Source organism: Oryzias latipes, chromosome 17, assembly GCF_002234675.1.
Source record: "Oryzias latipes chromosome 17, ASM223467v1".
Classification (NCBI taxonomy): domain Eukaryota; kingdom Metazoa; phylum Chordata; class Actinopteri; order Beloniformes; family Adrianichthyidae; genus Oryzias; species Oryzias latipes.
In genome coordinates this window covers 21,268,521-21,290,161 of record NC_019875.2, presented here as the reverse complement: position 1 = coordinate 21,290,161, position 21,641 = coordinate 21,268,521, and the positions used below count along the sequence as shown (strand labels likewise).

Below are 21,641 nucleotides of genomic sequence, written 5' to 3'. Positions count from 1 at the left end.
ATAAATGCTGATCACACAAAACAGTAACACAATTTTGTTTGTTTGATGACTTTCTACCTGCAATAAAGGATTAAGACTCTAAAGTATAACCCGAGTACGACGTAAACACAAGGGGTTACAGTAGATGAAGTGAAGTTTTGCACTGCTCAATGATTTCTGAGAAAATACAAAAGGTAAGCACCAATAAAAAATTCATAGAAACTAATTCATGGTGGTCATCCTTTTACACCTTAAATCTCAGTATGCTTCCACTCTGTATGTTGTTGTTGTGAGGATTTTGTGGTTCAGTAGGTTTTAAGAGGTGTTTTGATAATGTTTCGAGTTGCCACCTGTCAGTCACACCTGGTTCACGTTAATCCTCCACAACTGCTTACATTTCTGCTATTTGTCCTCAGGCTTGTTTCCAGTTGGGTTAGGGTCAGGTAATCTGATTTGCCACCGTTTTGTTTCTCCATACTTTATGTCATGTTTAACTTTATCTATTAAATGTTTACGTTTCTGGCACAAAACCAAGTCTCCGGAATTTTTGTCCAACACCACCAGTTCCAAACAACTGTTGCACATAGGAGCTAGATCACATTAGTTATCCCTAAGCAAAAAGTAGTGTACTACAAGTGTACTATTACTACTACTATACTTAGTCTGTACTGAAGTGAGGCAGAATACTTGAGGTTCACTTTTTCTATACTATCTATATATTGTAAACCTAAGTGCTTCAATGTAATCTGAAGAATTATTCAGTTAATGTACTTCCAACTTCCTAGTGCACAACTCATGGTCTATGGTATACTTATGCTCATAATCAAGTATAGTTAATAAAATACACTTCAAATGTACTACTTTTTGCCAAGGGATATTTCCATGAATTCATTTTTTAAAGTCCCTCTCCAATCATTTTTTGGATTTATTGTAAAATTATTCCCAGTGGTCTTTTAATTTCGATTCTAACGTTTTTAGCACAAATTGAAAAGGCCATGTCTTTTTTTTTTAAGACGTAGTTACTGCAGAACGCCAGGAGTTCATTTGGAATTGGCCTCTGAGTTGTGGCGGGACTGTTTGCATGAAGTATGATTTTCCACCATCCCTTAGTTTACCCTCTCTCCAGCTAGCTCCCAGCCCCTTCCAACCCCAAGCTGACATTAGCGGTACAACAAAAATGGCGAGTAAAGTTTTGAGCCAGATGCCAGCTCAGACGAGGAAAACAAAGACGTACATGAATCTATTCGTCTACAAGTGGATGCATCAGAATGGAGTGGAGCAGTGAGACGTTGGCCTGCCCATTTCGGTTGCTGCATCACAACTGAGAGCTTTTGCAAATGGCGGTTATTTGTTCCGCTCCTGATCCATCACAATTTGAATAAAGAAATATTCAGAACACATATAATTTTTTATTCTTTTATATATGTTCTCTATTATAAGAAAAATACAAAAAGATCCCGTTAAAAACACCACAAACATGACTTTCTTTGGAGTGGGTCTTCAATACTTTTTTAAATCACTACAAAACAGTAGTTAGGTTTTAAAGGAGGCAGTGTTTGCAGTAGTTCTAGTGGTGACTTTGGTCTGTAAGGACAGCATTTTGATCTGTTCTTTCTTTGAGCTCATACGTCTATGTGAAGTCTTTAAGACAGAAAAACCTACTCTGAGCATCTTGATGCTCAAGCCATTAAGAAATCATTCATGCTCCAAGGACTTAAAGATTTGAATGACAGCTGGCATTTAAAAAAGAAGAAATGCCAGATGTCTACAAAAGACATTAATTTTTAAAAATATTTTCATTCTGCAGCTCCTAATTTGGCATTGAATACACCTTAAAAATGTCATAAATATTCATAAAGATATTCATGAAAGCGTCTCTTGATAGTCACTATTTATTGTTGTGTACTTTGAAAAATCAATCATTCGCTGCTTTGATAATAAAACATTCCAGGTATAGAGAAAAAGAAATATTGGTAAGAAAACTTTTACTACATCAGCTTAGATCTTTGAAAAATCTATGATTAATTGAAAATGTATTATCAACTTAGTAGTGCTGTAATAGGTCAGTGAATCTGAATCAAAAACGAACCAATATCAACTATGAAACGTCTTGCAACCAGAAATTATGATGTGAATCGAATGTTTGATAAGATGAATTGTTACACTCCTATAATCTAAATGTAATGCAATGAGACATTGTTTTAAAAATGAACATGGAAACAGACAAGTCAAACCAAGCAGACCTAATGGGAGCCAGAACACAACTGAGATTTAAATTCTGTCCAATAAGGGTGAAAGGTCAAACTGTTGAATATCTCCCGAAAACAAAGACTTAGGCTCATTATAGATGAGCCACATTGAAAACCACCTATATGCATGGCAATGAAATGTTGCCATGACAACTCAAGAAATTCTGAGGAGGAATACACACATTGACAAGCATGCAGGTGGCAGTTTTCAGTAGGATGATGGCCTACACAGAGGATGTCTCCGCTGTTAGCAAATATAGGAGGGGATGATACTGAGAGCCAAATATAGGAACAGAATAATGAGCCTCTTATCTTCAGCTCAATCCTTTCCACATCTCCTCTGCTGTCCCCGTCACTCAATCTCCCATTTCCCATTTGTCATTTTGCCTTCTCTTTATGTGACCGAACATTTCTCCAGGGATCCTCTCCCGCATGAGGAACTGCGTTCAGGAGTTTTCCATTATGCCATGGCAGTGATGTTTTCCTCACAAAAAGAAAAGAAATTTTAGACAATTTCTCGACTACAAGGGCCACATTTTCCAACAAATCAAATCTCAAAGCACTTGGATTCCTCTCCTGAACAGAATGCCCTCGCTCTTCTGAAAGAATGAATAACCGGGTAGTTATTTTAAAGGCTTAAATTGATGTTGTCTGACTCAATGCTTTTATTCAATCTTTGTGACGTTAGCCACATTACTCTGCTATCAAAGGGATAACTGATTTTTCTGTGTTCTAATTAGCATTCTCAGGCTGAGTGACACACGGAGAAAGAAGAAAACAAACAGAGACTGCAGAACAGACAGACACTCTCCAGTTTCACTGACACCTCCTGTTCCTTTGACTAATTTAAGGCAAACTGTAAGCTCTGTTACAGATGCAAGCTGAACTCCTGCACTCTCGAGGCACGGTTCTTCAGGCAGCTAATAATTTGGCATGACTTAGATGGCAATTATTTCCATTCCTTTTGTTTCTTTTTTCTTTTGTTTGTTTAGTAGTTGAGGTGATGGAGGGTGTTATTAAGCCCACAGTGGAAGCTCTGAAGCACGTGTGGCAAGAAAATGATTTTTTTACACACACAAAAAAGAACTAAAACAACAAAAGAAACATAAATTTGCTTTCAGACTAACAGGAATACCATTTTTCTGCCTGCAAAGAAATTATTTAAATGGAAATAGATCCATGAATTTGATCAATGGGGAAGGGATTTTCTAGGTGAAGTTTGTTTCTTTTTTTAATTAATCATTTTTTCAACCTAATCCAAATCTCTGTTTGATCGTATTGATGGTAAAACTTCAGAAGTCAACAATTTTACTGATTTTTTCTGAGAAATAGAAGGTACCGTGAAACCTTTTCATACTAAGCCAGAAATTGCCTGCTAAAAAATTTTAACAAATTTGGTTTAGATTAGACATCAGGAATTCATCCTCCTTGAATAAATGTAAACTATTTTGATTGACTCAACAGAACTCTTAGAACTTAAAGACCCACTCCGATTAAAATAGTGCTTTTGCTGGTTTTTTTTGAGTAGTTAAGAAAATTATGAATAAAATTGCATTTCTGAGTATTTCTTTATTCAAATTGTGAATCTGGAGCAGACGAAAAAATGGGACTTGAAAAAGAGTTTATTTGTTAAGTAGACGATACGCGTAGTGAGCCAAAAGCTCCATGTTCCGTAAACGGAGAACTCTCAGCAACAGGGTGGGAAAGGGGGTGGGGGTGCTCCGCAGCAACGGTCCCTCCCACAACTCAGAGGCAAATGTCTAATGAACTACTGCCACTCTGCAAAAACTATGTGGTAGAAAACAACACAGGCTAAAATGAGCATAATCAAAAGACTAGTGGGAAAGCTTTTAAAATAGCTAAAAAATGATCAGAATGGGAATTGAAAAAGTGATACTGAACTAGAGCTTTACTGTTTTTTAGCTTTCATCATACGTGAAAGCTTTGGTTACATCACCTGGGTGTTAATCTTTAGTCCAAAACTTTGGTAAAACAATTTGAAATCACATGTAGATTTTTTTTTTGTAGTTTACACAAGTGGAAGCAGCTTCACTCCCAACCATTAATCTGGAAGGAGCTTGTTGGATCTTGCAGTGGTGTTTCTTTCTTTAAGGCGAGAGGAGACGCCAGCTATACAGGAGAGTTGTCCTTTTCTTTTTCAGGTTAGGTATAGGTAGAACCTGCAGGTGCCAATCCTAAGATGTGTTTGGCCAAAGGCAGAGCACACCTCAGACAGATGGGCAGTCCATCACAGCGCCACATTTAAATCTAGGAATAGGACCACAGGGTCTCCAGTTAACCTGTCAGCCTGCAGGCTGTGATGAGAGCATGCACAATTTAGTTGACTTTTTAATTGGAATTTTGATATTTCTTTATCTTTTAATTATTACCAGAATGTCAATGCAGAGATATGTGCTGTTTTCTCATTTCTGTAAGGATTTATTACAGATTAAAAAACTGGATATACTGAAATTTAAATAACTTTGATGCCTCTAATAAAAAAAAAAAATCTAAATTTGTCTATTTTTTAATTCAGAACTTTATCAACAGAATCATAGCTAAGACATTTTGAATTTTGAAGCCTCTAGAACTAGAATAAGGAATGACTTCTCCCTATTATTGAAGTCCAATTATTTTGCTTGACTGTTGTTTCATAGATATAGTCTGCACACATGACACCGAGCACAGACAATTCTCCTCTCACACAGACAATTTGCATAGAAAAGAAAAGACCCCTCCCTAGATGTGAGAATATTTTTGACAATCAGAGAAGCCTGTTTCCATAAATTGTTCTGTCATCTGAATTTGAACACCTGTTGGCACAACGAAACGGCAAATGACAAACAGCTGGTTCCTAAATTAATGTCTATCTACATAGCTGTGCAGCCGCTTCACACTTTGCATTTCTCCTTCATTACACAGCAGTGCTCGCTCACAGCTGCCGGCTCTGCTGGGACCCCATCATGCCCTCTAATTTGCAGGACGTTTGTTTCCTTCTCTTATTTTTCCTCTCTGTATTTTGTACAGAGGGAAAAAAAGCGAGACAAATAGCACTGACAGGATGACATATCGCATTTGTTCTGACTGTTTTTCAAGAACTCCTCTTTACTCTTTTGGAAAGCAAATTCAGTGCTCGCTCAAGGGCTGCTGAAAAATTAACATGACTCCAGCGACACATGGAGGTCTTGCTTTCAAAAGCAGGAAAAGTCAAATGTGAAACTGCATTTTGATGCTTTTTAACACAATGTCTGCAAGTTAATGCGCGGAGCTGCTTACATGAAGGATGGTCTTTGCAGCAACCCATCCACTAAACGTGTCAAGGTCATTGGTGTGTGTCAGAATGAGAAACTTTAAACACTTATGTGCCACAGAATCACACAGCAGTCTGGCGGGGGCCCCTTACTGATGCATGTGGACTGCAACTGTGCCTCAATGCAAAGCTACTGCTAACAAGACCAGTGCAGTGGCTACTGCACCACATCCCTTTATTGTCCTTTAAAAAAAAACAATTCATTATTTTAATCAGTCATTTTTATTTTATTTGGATTCAAATTTATGAATTATTATGGGATTTTTTTTTCATTTAAAGGTCCATAAGTGGACTCAACAAATTGTCACTACACTTTGCTTCGCCCAATTGCCCGCTTTCTGACAGTTAATGAGGTGGGCGGAGTGAACTAGGTTTAGAGTGCAGACCCCAGACTTTAGTTTTGCTGTTAAGAATCCTAGAGGTAACGTCAGAGATTACCGTCCAGTGTATACACTTACATCTATATTTAAAAATAACTCAAATTTTCCATAATTTAAAACCCAATAGTGCACTCTGGGCAAATAAAAAATGCAGCAAATATGACACACTTTCTGTTATATGTTTAGTTTAATCTTTTTTTTAGGTTAAGTTTTTTAGGTTTTTTTAGGTTAAATACATGTGTTTGGTATTAATTGGGAATATGACTAAATTTCCAATCTAAAATCCCAAATTTAATCAGGGCAAAGAAAAGCTTTCTCAGACTCAACTTACATTTGTAAATGTGGAACTGTAAATAAATTTGAGCTTTTTTCCCTTTTAGTTGGAAATGGGGAAAGGAAACCAAACACCATAAAGATGAACCCACTAATGGGTGTTCTCTGAAACCCTACTATCTGTTTCTTTTATAGCAATAAACTTTTACCTCGTTTATTCAATTTTCTCAGAAGGACATTAAAATGTTCACACTTTTAAACTCTCAAAGTTCAAGCCTTTACATGAAAAACAGTCTAGTTTTACATAATAAAAACAAAAATCTGCTCTATTTACCAAGCTGAACACATTCTGTACAGGGGACACAGCACAGAGGAGATTGATTGACAAGGTCAAAAGCCAATCAGGACTCACAACACAGTGCACTTCAAGAAAAATTAAATGCATGCAAAACTGCACTGAAAAGAATTAGCAAGACTGCAAAAGGTGGACTGCCTTAAAACGAGGGAACATTTTAAAAACAGCTTTTATTATAAATATTAAATAACTTCTCTCGTTGATTTTGAAAAAAAACACAACTGTAGTTTAAAAACCAATAGTGAAAGAAGTCTGCTTGAACTGGTGACACACCTCATCAGATTGTGCTGTTATGAGTTGTGCTGACACGTGTTTGTGTGTCACAGAGAGTCTGCCTGTGCCTATAATCATTCCAGCGTGTGCATCACTGTCTTCGCGGCAGCAGCGCGACTTCACAGCATATGGCGGTAGTCTGGTTTCCGCTCGGAGGGCTATGAGGTGGCCTTGATGAAAGCTCACACATGGCGGTGGTGAGACGAGTCTGATCCCCTGCCGTGACAGCGGAGCACAAACGACTGGAAGACAGAACCTCCCAGCGCGTCGCATTGCCAAAAAAGTTTTTCAGAACTTAGGTCAGCTGGTATTTTTACACAGGACCAGAGAAAGATCTATATTGTGATGCATCGGGAGACCATAGAGGACAACAGAAGTTTATCAAAAATGAAAGTTTTAATTTTTCTCAAAAAATGTAAAAAGATTAACAAACTGGGACCTTAAAAGAGGACAACAGAAACATAATTAACTCAGACAACAAACTTAACTTTAACTTAACCGACTGAACAGACCAAGTAACAGAAACAAACTGACCTAAACAATGACACAACAGGGGAACATATATAGTGGCTGATCAGACCACTTGAGAAACATGGGGGGGAAACTAACAGACTTTTAACAAAGACTATAAAGACAAGACTAAACACAAAACTTGGTCTCTTGGTGGAAAAGAAAAATCATCAAAAGCGGAACAAAATGAATACTAACCAACAGAAGCAAAGCAAATAAACATTAAATAAGTACATCGGTTTCTCCCCTTGGAGGCTTCTGTAGATGGCGCCTGCCCAATTTGCCTGACTGGAGTATTTAAAGGCTGAGCTCCTCTTTTGCCAGTCCTCACAGCACAGCTCCAGGAGCAGAACCTCAGCCACACCCGTGGGCACCAGTAGCACCCTCAGCACTGGCAACTCAAAAACAGGTGACATTAATTAAACAAACCCAAATAAGTCAACTAAACATATGATCGTGTATTTGCTACAAATAAAAACTGAAAACAGAGAATAAATGCATATTTTAACTCAAAGAAATGTGTGCAAGTGAAGAATCTGAAATAAAATCGAAAAGAAAGTGCGCAATGCTGTGGGGAGGTTACCGCCATTTTGTTTGTGGGTGTGGCGGGGTATGCTGCCATCACATATATGAAAACTTTTTTTTTTTTTTTTGCTCATTACGAATTCAATCGAGCAACTTAAAGAAATAAAAGATCAGAGTTTTCTAAAAGCTGTCAACCTTCCTGCTTCTAAATTTCTGCAGTCAGATTGTGCTTTTGGATGGGTCGATGCTTCTTCCTTCAGCTTTAGTTTCGTCAGCTCCAGCTTCCACTGCTTTCATCATCTTGCACCAATCAAGCACATCTACAAAGATTTTGAAACTCGTGAAACACCTGTGCAAATGCACAATTCTTTGTGTGGCACAAAAGCAAAAATACTAACATCACAATAGAATCGAACGTCAAGAGCTTTCTAAGATTTTTTTCCAGCCCCTGTAATTATCCGTGCACAGAGTTGTTTGTGTGTTTGTGTTGTCTTTGCTTCCTAAAGGAAAGAATAACGGAGAGTCTTATTGTTCTAGACCTGTGTTATCGCACATCATACATAAAGAAAACGATGGTGCGGTTCTCTGCAGTGTAAAAGCAGATATGAGAACGAGAGCAAAACCCCGTCCTGACGTAAATCTTAGAGGACTTACTCGTTAGATATTTTATTTCCTACTGCCAACTATGGACAATGTTGCCCCCCTCCCCCGATCTGTGACTATATAAAATGGCCTACTTCCAGCCAGCTCCAACAAAGTGAAGGCAATTCAGTCGCCATTTTTTCATGATACAGACTCTTGTTGGAGCCAGACGACGTCAGTGAGCAGTGATTGGTCCGAGTCGGTCTGAGTTACTTTTGACAGTCAGAAGTGAGCTTATCGGAAGTCCACACCCTCACCACTTGAAAACAGGCTCAGGAGCATCTGTCAATCAAACATTGCGAATATTCGACATGGGGGACACATACTTTTATTGAGACATCTGATGGGACAGCCTGTAACTTGAAGAACTGGCGATGAAGAAAAAATATAATTAACGTTAAAAAGGTTAAAAAAAAAAGGTAAAAAAACAAGAATAGTTATTCTGACAAGTATTATGATGGAGTATTGGCTGTTTATTTCTCAATAGAAGTAGGTTCTTTGAACTAGCAGGCAGTTTGGAATATGAGGAGGAAAAGGTTCATTAGTCCAGTTTTAATATTCAGTGCAAACCAAATTTCCAATTGTTATCAATTATCAGACAGGATGATCCCAGGTCCTTTATCTGATTACACCAGTGACCCAATGATAAATTACTAAAAATCTACTTTCGCAGTTTTAAATCTGCACGCGTTTAAACTTCTCGCAGTAAAATGGAATGCACATGGGACCCCAGAGTAGCATTGCGTTTCCAAGGCAACTGCAGTTTCTATTTCACAAGTAAATTCAGAGAACAGCATCAACATGCTGTTTATGACAACGCTCCGAGGATAAGGAAGTGTAGACTGAGGGTTATTCTTTTCTTTTTTTTGATGCATTGAAGTTTTCAAAGTAACAGAAAGTGTGAAAGTTTTATCATTAGACACATTGTTCTCCAAAATAGAATAAGATACCGGTAAATATCACAATTTTCTAATGGTTGCATTTCCATTTACATCGATTTCCTGAACTCTGATAAGTCATATTAAATATATTGTGCTCTCAACAACAAAAGACTCACATCAAAAAATTGTAACAGAAAAGAAATCCAAAAACAAATGAAGAGACATTTGAAAAGAGTGCATCTACATTCTGGGGTCTGATTGCGCTTTATTGAAGCCAAAATATGCAAAAACTGTAATTAAAGATGATTTGATTTAGCTATTTAGTGCTTCGTGAAAATACTAAAGAATTTAAAGGTCTATGGTATAGGATACATTTCTTCTTAAATCGAGCTTCAGAGGACATTGTTGAATTTATTTCTTGTTTATTTACTACCCAATTTTAATGGAGGTGTTTGTGTACTGCTTAAGACATTACAGTGAGAAAAATCAATGTCATAATAAATAATCTTCATGAAAAAATTAGCTTTGTTTGCTCCGAAAGTACTAACATAGCTCTGAAATTTAAACTCAATGTCTTTAAATTTCTGCTTCTCCTTAGGGCAAAAAGGAGAAACAGTGATGGAAATAAAAATGTAAGACCTAACAATTCCGCCACAGAAAAGACTCACTCAAAAGCCAGCAATGGTTTGCTCTCAGCTTAAGTGGAACCACTAGGGTGTATGATGGTGTACTTTGAGAAGCGATTACACTGCTGTATCGTTCAAAGGCTGCACTGGACCATTAAACTCAAAAATACCACTTCACATGAGGCTTTGACTTTTTGATTCTGGTGAAAATGTGGGGGAAAAAAACCAAAATAATATCCACGAATGTCAAGCATCAAGAACACACCATACTCTCTCTATTATCAGTTATTGATATTCTGTAGAAAAATGACAACTGCATGAAAAACCGCGTTATTGCACATGTTCCTGCTTAAAGGAGCTGGGGTCAGTGGACGAATTATGGGGCCAGAGAATGATATCAATCATGCAGCAGCGGCCTTCACATTCTTCTCTTCCAATTGTTTTAAAACGTCATGCGCTGAAGCTAGTGAAAGAGGAGAAGGGAGTAAACTAAGGGAAGCAATGCACCTAGCCTTTCCCGCATCCATGCATTTCTGCAAATCACTCATCCAGAAACTGGAATAACGGAGCTGTGAGTTTTGCTGTGATATCACGGAGATAAACCAATGGCAGCCTGAGGGATTTCAGCCCTGCTACACTGTATGGATTAGATGCATTCAAAGCAGCATCGCTCCATGGCTATGGAGGAAAACTTTATATAACCAGGCTATTTTCCATCCTGCATGTCAAGCATGTACTTGTATTTAAATTCACCACCCAAGCTCCTTACTTTGACAGAGATCCGCTCTTCTTTCAGAATGATGTTCGTCTGTCTCACCTCTATCCTCTCTTCACACAATCAGCTGCCTTCTACTCCATCCTACATCACTCTGTTATAATGGAAAGATGTTCTCCCTTAGTTTACTCCTTTCTCCTCTTTCACTTGTCTACTTTCTTAAGTTTTGCTTGACTCCACTCCACAGTTTTCCCCTGATCCAGCCATCATTAAGGACTCCCACTGTCCTCCGTCTGTCGCTTCCTTTTTCTAATTAAGTTTTTGTGTCTCTGCGAAGTTCTCTTCATGCATCCCTTCTTTCCAATCAAGCTTTCGCCACCAAAAAAAATAAAGCGAGTCCCTGCTTTAGATTCCCCTTGACTTAATTCTGTCCATCACAGAGTAAATGAGTCGTAGGTGGGTTCATTAATGCTGAGACTTGGAAGGTCACTTGCAAACAGAAAAAGGAGCACATGCCTTAAAAACTATCCGCTGTAAATTGTTGGTAAAAATCGGAAAAAAAACAAAAAACAAAGGGGTTGTCATGTAAAACAGATATTAAGACAAATTTTTGTGTAAAAAAAAAAAGCTGAAAAGAAGTGAGAATAACTTTGATGAAGGCTGTGAATCAATTAAATGAAATTATCTAATAATACTAAAAGCCTTTTCAAGATGGTTTTATTTTTATTTAGGAACTAAATCCTCCAGCTAATCTAACTGAAGGTCAGTTTTTGTGCCAAATGAGAAAAACTACAAGCCACATCTAGGAGGATCCAAGCCTCAGCCTCTCAAAAACAACACAAACTTCATGACTTCCTGCTTAAAGCTGGAATGATGTAATTACTTTTGTTTCAAAGGATAAAATCATGTCAATTCAGCATTTTCAAGACACAACTCTATATATTTAGATATTTAAAAACTGATCATCACAACAATAACCTTATTAATGAATAATTTTGCTAAACTTGTTAAAAAGTATTGTGATTTTTTCAGTTTAGTTTATTAAAGGATGAAGAATAAAGGGTTCAATCACCTCCCCTAAAATAAAAAAAAGATTTTATAAAAAAAAATATTTTGGACCATAACATAGTTTCCATTGGGTTCAAGTATAATCCAGGCCTTGTTTAACCCAATATTAACTTTTCTCCTAATTGGGGGCTTCTGATCATTTTCTGGCCTTTTCTCTCTTATTTTACGCCTTTGTCTGTGAACCCATCTCCATAATTAGTGTGGACCGGCTACACAAGGGTCTCCCCTGACACTTCCTCACTCCAAGACCTAAATATTCATGAGCCTCTAAATGCTTTCATGAAACCTGTAATTACGGACAGGAAAATAGATGAAGCGAGAAAAAGAAAGAAAAATGAGAAAATCTGTAAGAAGAAAAAGTCATGTTTTTGTTTGGCTTTTGTTTTTTTTACATTTGTCCACCAAGTAAACTATAGGCTAAAGATAAACCATCTTAAAAGCTATCGACTTGAAAATTATTCTAGTTTTGTTCAGCGACAGCCTTTTCCTGTTTGAAGCCTTAGATGACTGCATGAACATGTATGTATGGTTTATATAACAGCTTAACGTGTCCTGGATGTGGTACTGTAATAGCCAGGGCTAAAGGTCTTCAAAGCCTTAAGGAAAATAATACTGTTACATGGTCAACATTGTACGACTCATATGGCAAATCTTAAACTATCAATTTTTTGGGGCCCTCATCTTGATTGGATTTCTAAGCTCAAGTTTTAAAAAAGTGGAGGAGAAATAAAGCATTACTAGTCATTTCAAATTCCTCTTTTACCATCCATTTTCAACTCTGCAGAAATTGCTTGTTGTTAGGAGCTGAAGTTGTTTTTTGTTGTTATTTGATGCAACTTTGTGACTTCCTCCAGTCAAATTTACCTCAGAAAAGACTTTAGTGTGCTTGAAAATGAAGTTTTTAGCAGGCAAGTGAACGCTGGTGCAGTTCAGAATCAGTGTAAGTGCCCCAAGGACTATCCAGCAGACCAAAGAGAACTGGATAGTAAGAGTGCCATCATGGTGAAAAGGTTTGATTTGTGCTGGAGTTTATTTCCTCTGTTATTCCACTTCTATAGGCAAAGGTAAACGCTCACCTGAACTCTTGGTAGCGATCAAACATCCTAAAACTGGTGCCCTTTAAGACCCACTCTGATCAAAATGGTGTTTTTAAACATGTTCTTGTGGCATTCTTCTGAAGACTTTAGGAATATCCAGCTTAAAATAGCATTTCTGAGTACGTCTTAATTCTTATAGTTGTGAATTAGGTGCAAACACAATAATGCGGTTGGAAAAAGCTTGTAAGTGCGACGTAGGTGCTACAATCTGCAGGCCACAAGATCCCTGTTCCGCTCCTTTCGGATGCATCCACTGGCAGTGAAATGGAACCACGTACGTCTTCGTTTTCCTCATCTCAGAGGCAAATTTCTAATGAACTTCTGAAGAAATTGTCCTAAAAAACAGCTCAGGTTTTTAGATTTTGGCAAAAAAAAAAAAATGGCATAAACATAATTAAAAGACCACTGGGAATGCTTTTACAGGAGATCAAAAGATGATTGAAATGGGACTTTAGGAGTTTTGTTCACCTGAGGGTCCGCCTAAGTGTGTACCTTACCATACGGTGGAAAATAACATTAGAGGTGTGTATTATGAGAGGCAAAAAAAACATGTCAAAATAATGTTGGTCTGCTTTAGACTTCGGTATACTTTTGACACTGAAGTGTGTGAAAGCAAACCAAACCAGATTAAAGTATTTATTAGCATTTAATCTGATTATTGAATAGATAATTGTAATGTGGGAGCAACCCAAGTAACATAAGCGCCACACAATTCAATTGAAAAACAGCCCATGGTGTAAATGAAAAAGTAGGCAAAAGTAGTGAGAAAGCCATGGAACATTATGAGGAGGAACTGAGATTCCTTCTTCTTGCTTTTCACTTTCTTCCAGGTCAGTGTTTGTTTCTGGCAACACTGTCCCCAAAAGAACAGCTGCTGTAACAGCAGGACGTCCAGTCAGTGTGGACCACTCCTGCTCGCTCTCAAGACTGCTTTGTGCAAAAAGAAACCAAACCAAATAGAGGTGTGACTTTTTTTTGTTATTTCCTTTCCACTCAAAGCCCGTTTGGAGTTCTTATTAGTTGTGAGTAATCACTAGTTTGCACAGCTTGACTTTCAAAAGTAGAGGGGAGGGGAAAGTATTTGAATTTTATAAAGATAACAACTTCAAACAAGGTCCCATTAATACAACTAACAAGTGGAGGAAAGAAGAGTTTCTTAAAAAAGAAGTAACAGAATTCCTGCTAAATATGTATTTTCTACACCATTATACAAAGAAATTCTTTAAAAACCATACAGCTCAATTTCCTGGATTCATTTTTTTACATTTGCAAACATGTCTCGTTTAACTTAGACTTAAATAAAACAGATACAAATACCTAAACGTAATTATCAAGGCATATCAGTATTGACACCTTTGTTCTTAGAATAGTTAAGTCTATTGCATGATTTAAAAAAAAAAATCAAAGATTCTCAGAACTTTGCAGCCTTAGAACATATGTGATACTGATTCTGATAAATGATGTAGCCAGACTTTATAGAGCTGTCTGGTCTATTTCTGGATTGTTAGCCTGTGAGGGTTCTTGTTACAAAATCCCTCTGAGAGATGGACGATACGTGAGAACCACTCCAGGATCTTAAAGATAGCATCAGACAGGAAACTCTTCTTCCCTCCTTTAAGTACAACAAAATACCACCTAAAGTCTAAGATGACCTCAGTCATTTTTCTTCCCAACTGTCTGAAATCAGCCCCTCCAGCTGACACCATCACGTGCCTGCATTTCATTCCAGGATAAGACAATTGATTTGATCCCAGTGGAAAAACCGTCAGATAGTGTTCCAGACGCCATGAAATCACAGGGAGGCTGCAGTAGGGGGCAGCTGATTGAGAGCTTGTCCCAGAGCTGCAGAAAAGCTCACAACTGGAACATTTCAATAACAAGAAGAAAATTAAACACACACACACTGCATCCCCTTAAACTAGCAAATAAACAAGAACACGACACCCCTATCATTTATATGTAAATCAGCCCGCCGCTGGTCTCTGTCACCCAGACCTTTTTAGCCGCTGGATACCAAGAGACAGAGGAAGAAGTCCCCATCGGATCAGAACAGATGCCAGGCAGCGTGATTGTGAGCGACAGGGAGTCAAATGATCCGTGACAAGATAGAACAAGACGAGGTGAAATGAGCTAATATGACAAAGTTTGCAAGGAGAGAGCACTAACTGGAACCAAGGTCTGTTTGTCACAACACTAATGATTTCATGTCCCCCAAGGGCTCCAAGTCCACTACTGGCTGGTCTGTATTCTCCACAAGGAGGCCTTTGATTAATGATTCACTGCAACAATCTCTTGTGACGCTATCACACCGGGATGAGAGTCAGAAGACTGTGACCATCAACGTCAGCTTGATAACTGATGAGCAAGCTGAAACGTGAGGGCGTACAGCAGGAGCTGACTGCAAATTCACCTTTTTCTTTTTTTTTTTTTTTTTACTTTTCCGCTCTCAGCCTTAAAGATGAGTCTGCATATTTCACTGCAAGGTTCTTCATTGCTTCAGTTAACCTGACAAAAAAAAAAAAAAAAAAAAACACCACACAAACACACAATAGGAGGTTTCCTGCATTTATTCAGTGGATTGAGGAGCATGTCTTCTTCCAAGACTCGAGCAACTGATGTTATACAGACAGCAAAAGTGCACAAGGGAGCAGATTTTATTGAGTGACATCTGTGTGTTTAAGCGCACGGCCCCGTGTGCCTGTCAACGTTTTAGAAAGCTCAGCAGTCTATCACTGACTTAACAAAAGGCTGCTGCATATAAATCTAATCCCATTCCATCTGCCAGTGTAAGACACATTCATTTAAATGTCTCTCTAAAGAGGAAGGAAACAACACTTGGAAACACACAGGCCGGCAGATATAGACCGTGGAAAAGATGGAGCTGTGAGCCACTAGCAAAGTTCTCCGTTAAATGCAGCTAACGTGCACCATTTCTACAACCTAATCTCAACATTTAACATATGCAAATTCTAAATTAGATTAAGACAAATAACACAGCAAGGGATTATCGTGTTAGTATGCAGATAATATCCCATGATTGAAATACTCGTCGAATAATTGAGTTGAAAATACTCCCTTATCGCCATATCAGAACACAGTCTCCAAATGGACTTGCATCAAGATTGATTTTCCTTTAAAAAAAATAAATAAATAAGCAACTAACCAATGACCTAGCCTGTTAGTTTCAATGGGAACCTTATGACTTCTTGTCAAAACAAAGCTAGCCGGAGCCAAGCTACTTCATCCATTTTTCCCTTATTGGTTTTGCTCACAACAATCCAATAAAATGTAACATCTTTTTATATCAACTCGAGCACGAGTACAGCAACTGTATGATGACTGAATAAACTAAAATAAAAAAACTGTTTAAATGAGTCATCTAAACACTTTATGAGTAAATGAAGAGATGGTTGTATTACAAAATGACTTTCAATGGGCTGCCAACCACAGACTGTCTGGCACATTGTTCTAGTTTTCCTGTCGGTGGTGGAGGCAAACAAAACACCCATGAGGTCATGATGTCTGACATGAAGTTGCAAAGTCCTTCACACTCCTCAGAACTTTTCTTTTTGCATCATCTGAAACTCTGATAAGTCAGATGATCAATTACCTTTCATGAACGCAAAAAAAAAAACCCAATAGTGTTAGTTTGTTTAAATGAAAGTCATTTCATTGAAATTGCTCAGGTAAGCATAGATAAACCTGCAATAGTAATTAAATTAATAGACAGAAAAAGTAATAAAAATTGGCTAAAGAATCACTTAATGAAAACTAGACATTGATTTTAAAATGATGCTCACCACAAATGTTTTCCAAATTAAATGAATGAAACAAGCCTGAACAAAAATATGAAGATATCCTCCTGCCCCTAATACCCCTCATTTTCAGCAGACTGTGTTCAAATTCCATCACTACTCAGTTTAATGCCCAACATAAAGCGTTTACTATTTTGTAGAGTCATCCGGATCTACAATTCCAAAATTCAGTGCCCTGAAAATTTCCCAGATGTCTGGGCAAAACTATTGTGCATCAATTCTCATTCAGCAAATATAGACCACCATTTATTGCATTTAACTATTTTTCATTTTTAAAAAAAAGGGTCTACATTTATTTTTTATAAATCATCCAATACATCAGAACACAGTCTTTGTAAACTGTTCCTATTTATTAGGTTTTAAATAGGTGAAGTCATGTTTGCTGTTTAAAAAAGCAGTGAACATGTGTCCAAATTATGGACACACTATATAATCTTTTAGGGGCTAAGTAGGAGTGAGGGTAGATGGACATATCCATTATTTGTCTTTTCATGGTGCTTCCTGTTGGTGGTCAGGGGTAAAGGACCTGATCAGAGTTTCAAGAAGGCTTTTGAAGTGCCTGAGCAGAAATGGGCATGCTGAATTTTAAAAACTATTTACACACCGGCTATTTGACACACGTTCAAGAACGCACAAAGAACATTTAGCCTGTGGTGTTCACACTGGACGAGCAGGTAGGGGCTTCTTCTTTTTCTTTGTGAATCTTGCTCCAGGCTTTTTCTTTCACAGCTCTAATCCTTTATATGAAAGACTTGGTTCCGTATAATTCCGGCCGGGCACAAACCACAATTATTAATATGTCCTCCATTTACAATTTTTAAACGGTTGGCACTTCCTAGAATGAAAAGGAACGCCATTCATACGTCACTACCAAATAGGAGTCCTTGATTGGTCAATGTTCAACCTGGTTTAACTTGGATTGCGCGTTCAAAGGCCACGCATTTTTTTTACATAGAGCCTGAAAACGGTTGTAGAAACTTGCGTAGCTACGCATGAAAGTGAGAGTTTTGAAAGCAAAAACCTGCGTTCACACACGTGTACATAGATTTTTCATTGGAAGTGGCCACTTGAACGTGCGTTGCAGAGGGCAGTGTGAACGTAGCTTTGTGTATACTAAGCCTGGTGTAATGTAATAAAACAATAAACAATAAGTCCTTAAATTGAGCACGACACGTGTTTGACACTTTCATTGTAAACATACTGGAATGATATGCAATGGGGTTTGCAACAATTCACGTTCCCCACAATTTAGTTTAATGACGTAACATACAGTTTGGCTTTAAATCGAGACCTGTGGCATCCATTGTGACAGCCAAATTTTTAAAATTAACTGACATTTGCTAATTTTACAATTGTAGTGACCTGTAGTGACAGCACAAACTAGATAGATATGAACCATGAAATACTAATATTGCTTTCACAGTGACTGTAACGAATCTTTCCTTAATTCAATTAATCAAACTATATTTTTTTTGAATAAATTTTCAGGGGAGAGACTTTTCATACCCTTAAAACCCCACATTTGCATAATTTACAAGAAAATTGTCTGAAAATCCAGCTATAGTGTCTTAATTTGACTTTTTTTGGTCAGCCTTGTTGCATCAAGACTTTGTGCTGTTTAGATATAGACTTTTCCTAAATCACTAAGGCCGGCTCCATGTGGTTTTACACTGGAAGGTCAAGTAGTTTGAGGAAATAGACTGAAGGCAATTCAATTAGCTGTAAAATGTGAGGTCCTGGTACCCTCAGAGAAGATGGAAGCTTCTATTTGTTGTACTTTGTTTTGAAAAGTTAATTCAAATGGTTAAGGACCATCCCTAAACTATAAATAAAATAAGATGTATTCTCAGATTGAGGTTGAGAATTTTGTTCACTTAGATGTGTAGTTAGAGTTTACTTGTGTAAAAAGTTGCAAAAATTCTATTTTACATATCCTAAATACTTTGATCATTTTGCATTTCCTGTTGTTTTTTGTTTGTCTTATATTATTTTCTGCCTTTATCTCTCTCTTTTTTTTTGCTAATCTTTTCTTTATCCTTCCAGAAGGATGGATGAGCTGTGTTGTCAGTGAGGAGAGAGGCAGATGGGGTTCAGTTTGTTGGCCAGATAAAGATTTTTAACTCCACTGTGTCTTATCTCATCCTGTCCGTGCTCTGAAACTCATCAGTCTGCGCTGCTCCATATACCAAGTTGTAAACATTTCCATTTCAGCTGGCGGTTTTGTCCAGCTCAGTTATGTCTTCGTATTGATTTTAGATACCAGCTGATACTTAACAGACTGATGAAGACCACAATGGCCATCATAAGATCTCAGCAACAGCCCAGTATATCTTCTCACTAATTAGTCAGCATCTTGGTTACAGAAAAGACTGTAAGCCGAACTTTTAAAAGCTTTTGGAAAAGTTTGCATTCTGCATTCAGCTCAGGGTCGAAGTTGCTGTCGCTCACCTCATTTGCTTTCACTGAAGGTGCTTTAGTGACATGGCAAACAGCATCTTGTAGTCTGCATGAGCTGCTCACCATCAGCTTTCATTTAATTTAATTAACTTTATGTTTCCCACTGTTTGCTGTTTGAAAGCGTGACAGGAAGGATGGGAACCTGTTCTGTCTGACATGACACTAAAGGAAGGACATTTGACAGGACGCGCATTTACACTTTTTTCAGGGTTGTGCCACACTTAGAGCGCCATGGGAAAAAGCCGAATAAAGTCTTAATCACATGAATCTTAATCTTAATCACATGACACAGGACAAAGTTCATTTGAGGGTAAAATTTTAGAATGATGTATTGTCTGTGTTTAGCCCAATATAACAGGTCAAACAGGGAACTATATACAGCACACCCCCACCACAGTCCTTGACTGTCTGGGCAGCGTAGAGCCCTTTTATAAGCTCCTCCCACCACAAATTTGGTTCAGTTGTTTCCCCTTGACAAGCATACATCACATATACACATCTGGATGGCTCAGTTGGCTGAGTGCAGGCCAGGCATATGGGAAATTCCCCGATTTCCCATATGCCTGGGAATCGGTTCGATTCCCAGTGTGCACAATGAGCTTCGTGCTATTGCCTAAGTATAGTCACGTGTCAGGAAGAGGATCAAATCAGAAAGCTGATTGGCTAAAGGAAAATGCTGAAAAATGAGCAATGACTCTGTTAACACCACCCTGTTAGAGTTTAAACGGCAGCTTCCAATGAAAAGTCTATGTAAAGGCGTGTTTTAGGTGTCCGGATTGGAAATTCCAACGTTTCTATGACTGTTTGAAAGTTCGACCAATTAGGGACTCTTATATGAATGACATCCTTTTTCATTTACAGAAATGCCAACAGTTTGAAAATTGATCATGGGGGGAAAAATTAATAATTGCCGTATGCGCCTGACCAGAATTATATGACACCAAGTCTTTTACATTTTGGAATAGAGAATGCACGTTTAGCTTATTCTACGCATAACACATCCCCGGTGTGTCCGTAGCTGTAGATTTTTTTTCATTGATGCTCACTTATAACCAAATTTAAAAAAAAAGGATTTTCTGAATTTGTAGGTTTTTTTTGTAATACATAAATCATATAACGAACCTAAAACCAAAAATAGAGGTTTGAACGGAAACGTGGGGAAAGTGAATCGTTGCATCCCTAGTTGCCACACACGAGGAGAACTAGAGGGAAGTCTAAATGAGTGATAAAGCAAAAATGACCCCGACATCATTACAACATCCCCTACTTCTCTTCTTCTCTGTCATTTGGACAGGCCAGCCATCAGCACCCAGAACAACCAGCGCCAAGGCGCTTCACAAGTGTCTTTCCTCACACTCTCATCCTGTCACATTTCAAGATCCCTCTCCTTCCTGCTTCCCAGCATCTCTCCTCTGCTCCCATTTCCTTTCCTCTCTTTTCACACACCGTGTACTCCTCTTGTCCTCCCCTCACTGTTCTTACCATCTGCTCTCCATCCCTCTTGTTCGTGTCACCTTAAACCCATCTTTGCCTGGTAAACAAACCATGGAAGGCATGGGGATAAATAGGTGGACAGATTGAGATTCTTATCATGATTTATTTTTGATTGTGACAGTCAATACATATTCCTTAAGGAAGACACTAACTTAAAAGTGACCAATTTGGGGGTGACATAAATGCTTTTAGTTTGTTTGTTTTGCAAAAGCAGGAACATTTGTGCAGGTTTGGACAACTTTTTAAAAATATTTAAATACACTCTCTAAAAAACTTTAGCAGAATCATATGTACGGTGGCTCAAACAAAAGGTAGGCCTCTCAAACGAATAACATGTCTTTAATCTGCATGAGGTCTGGTGGCAAAAAGCTCCAAAGACGCTTGGAAGACTTTTGAGGAACATTCTGCTGCAGAGCTCCAATCCCGCGGTGTAAACACAGGAGCACACTTACCCGACAACAGGCGATACTTTCGGGTAGCCTTTGTCTTCCAGCCCAGAAGTGTGGCCCCTTCTTCTTTTGGTTATTTATTTTTTATTTTTTACTGTTGACAACGTTATTCCAGCGATGTGACAAATGTTTCAACACCACAGAAACGATTTCTTTGTTGAGATAAACGGCTACTCGTTACGTCCAAGCAAGCAGAGACTCGATACCAGTCCGCACTCAACAGAGCAAGCGCTGATTGGTTCCTTTCACGCGGACGCAACATTTTTCTGCGACGTGATTGGCTGAAACCTTGATGGTGGATTTGGGTGTCGCTCGGAAACTCTAGTTACTCAGACGCAAGTTCAAGAGGGACACAACCGTCATAACAACAATAGCAATAATAAGTTGTTGTTTTTTTAATTAAATTCAAATAGTTCTATTCAAGAAATATTGTTGTCAATCGATATTTTATTGACAACTTATATATGTTGTGCTTAATAAATTCTTGACAACATGGTAACAATTTTGGCTCCACAGTGGTGTAGTGGTTAGCACTCTTGTGTA

General features: G+C 38.1%; 1 protein-coding gene across 2 annotated transcripts in view; it reads right to left on the bottom strand.

Moving 5' to 3' along the window:
• Positions 1 to 21,335, bottom strand: part of LOC101156850 (SPRY domain-containing SOCS box protein 4) — a 78,585-nt gene extending 57,250 nt beyond the window's left edge. The window contains exon 1 of one of the 2 annotated variants that reach the window (XM_020710979.2): positions 21,102 to 21,335. The gene's annotated coding sequence lies outside the window, so the exon portion shown is untranslated. The remainder of the gene's footprint in view (positions 1 to 21,101) is intronic. The other variant, XM_020710976.2, reaches the window with a different exon arrangement.
• Between the last annotated feature and the right edge of the window lie 306 nt (positions 21,336 to 21,641).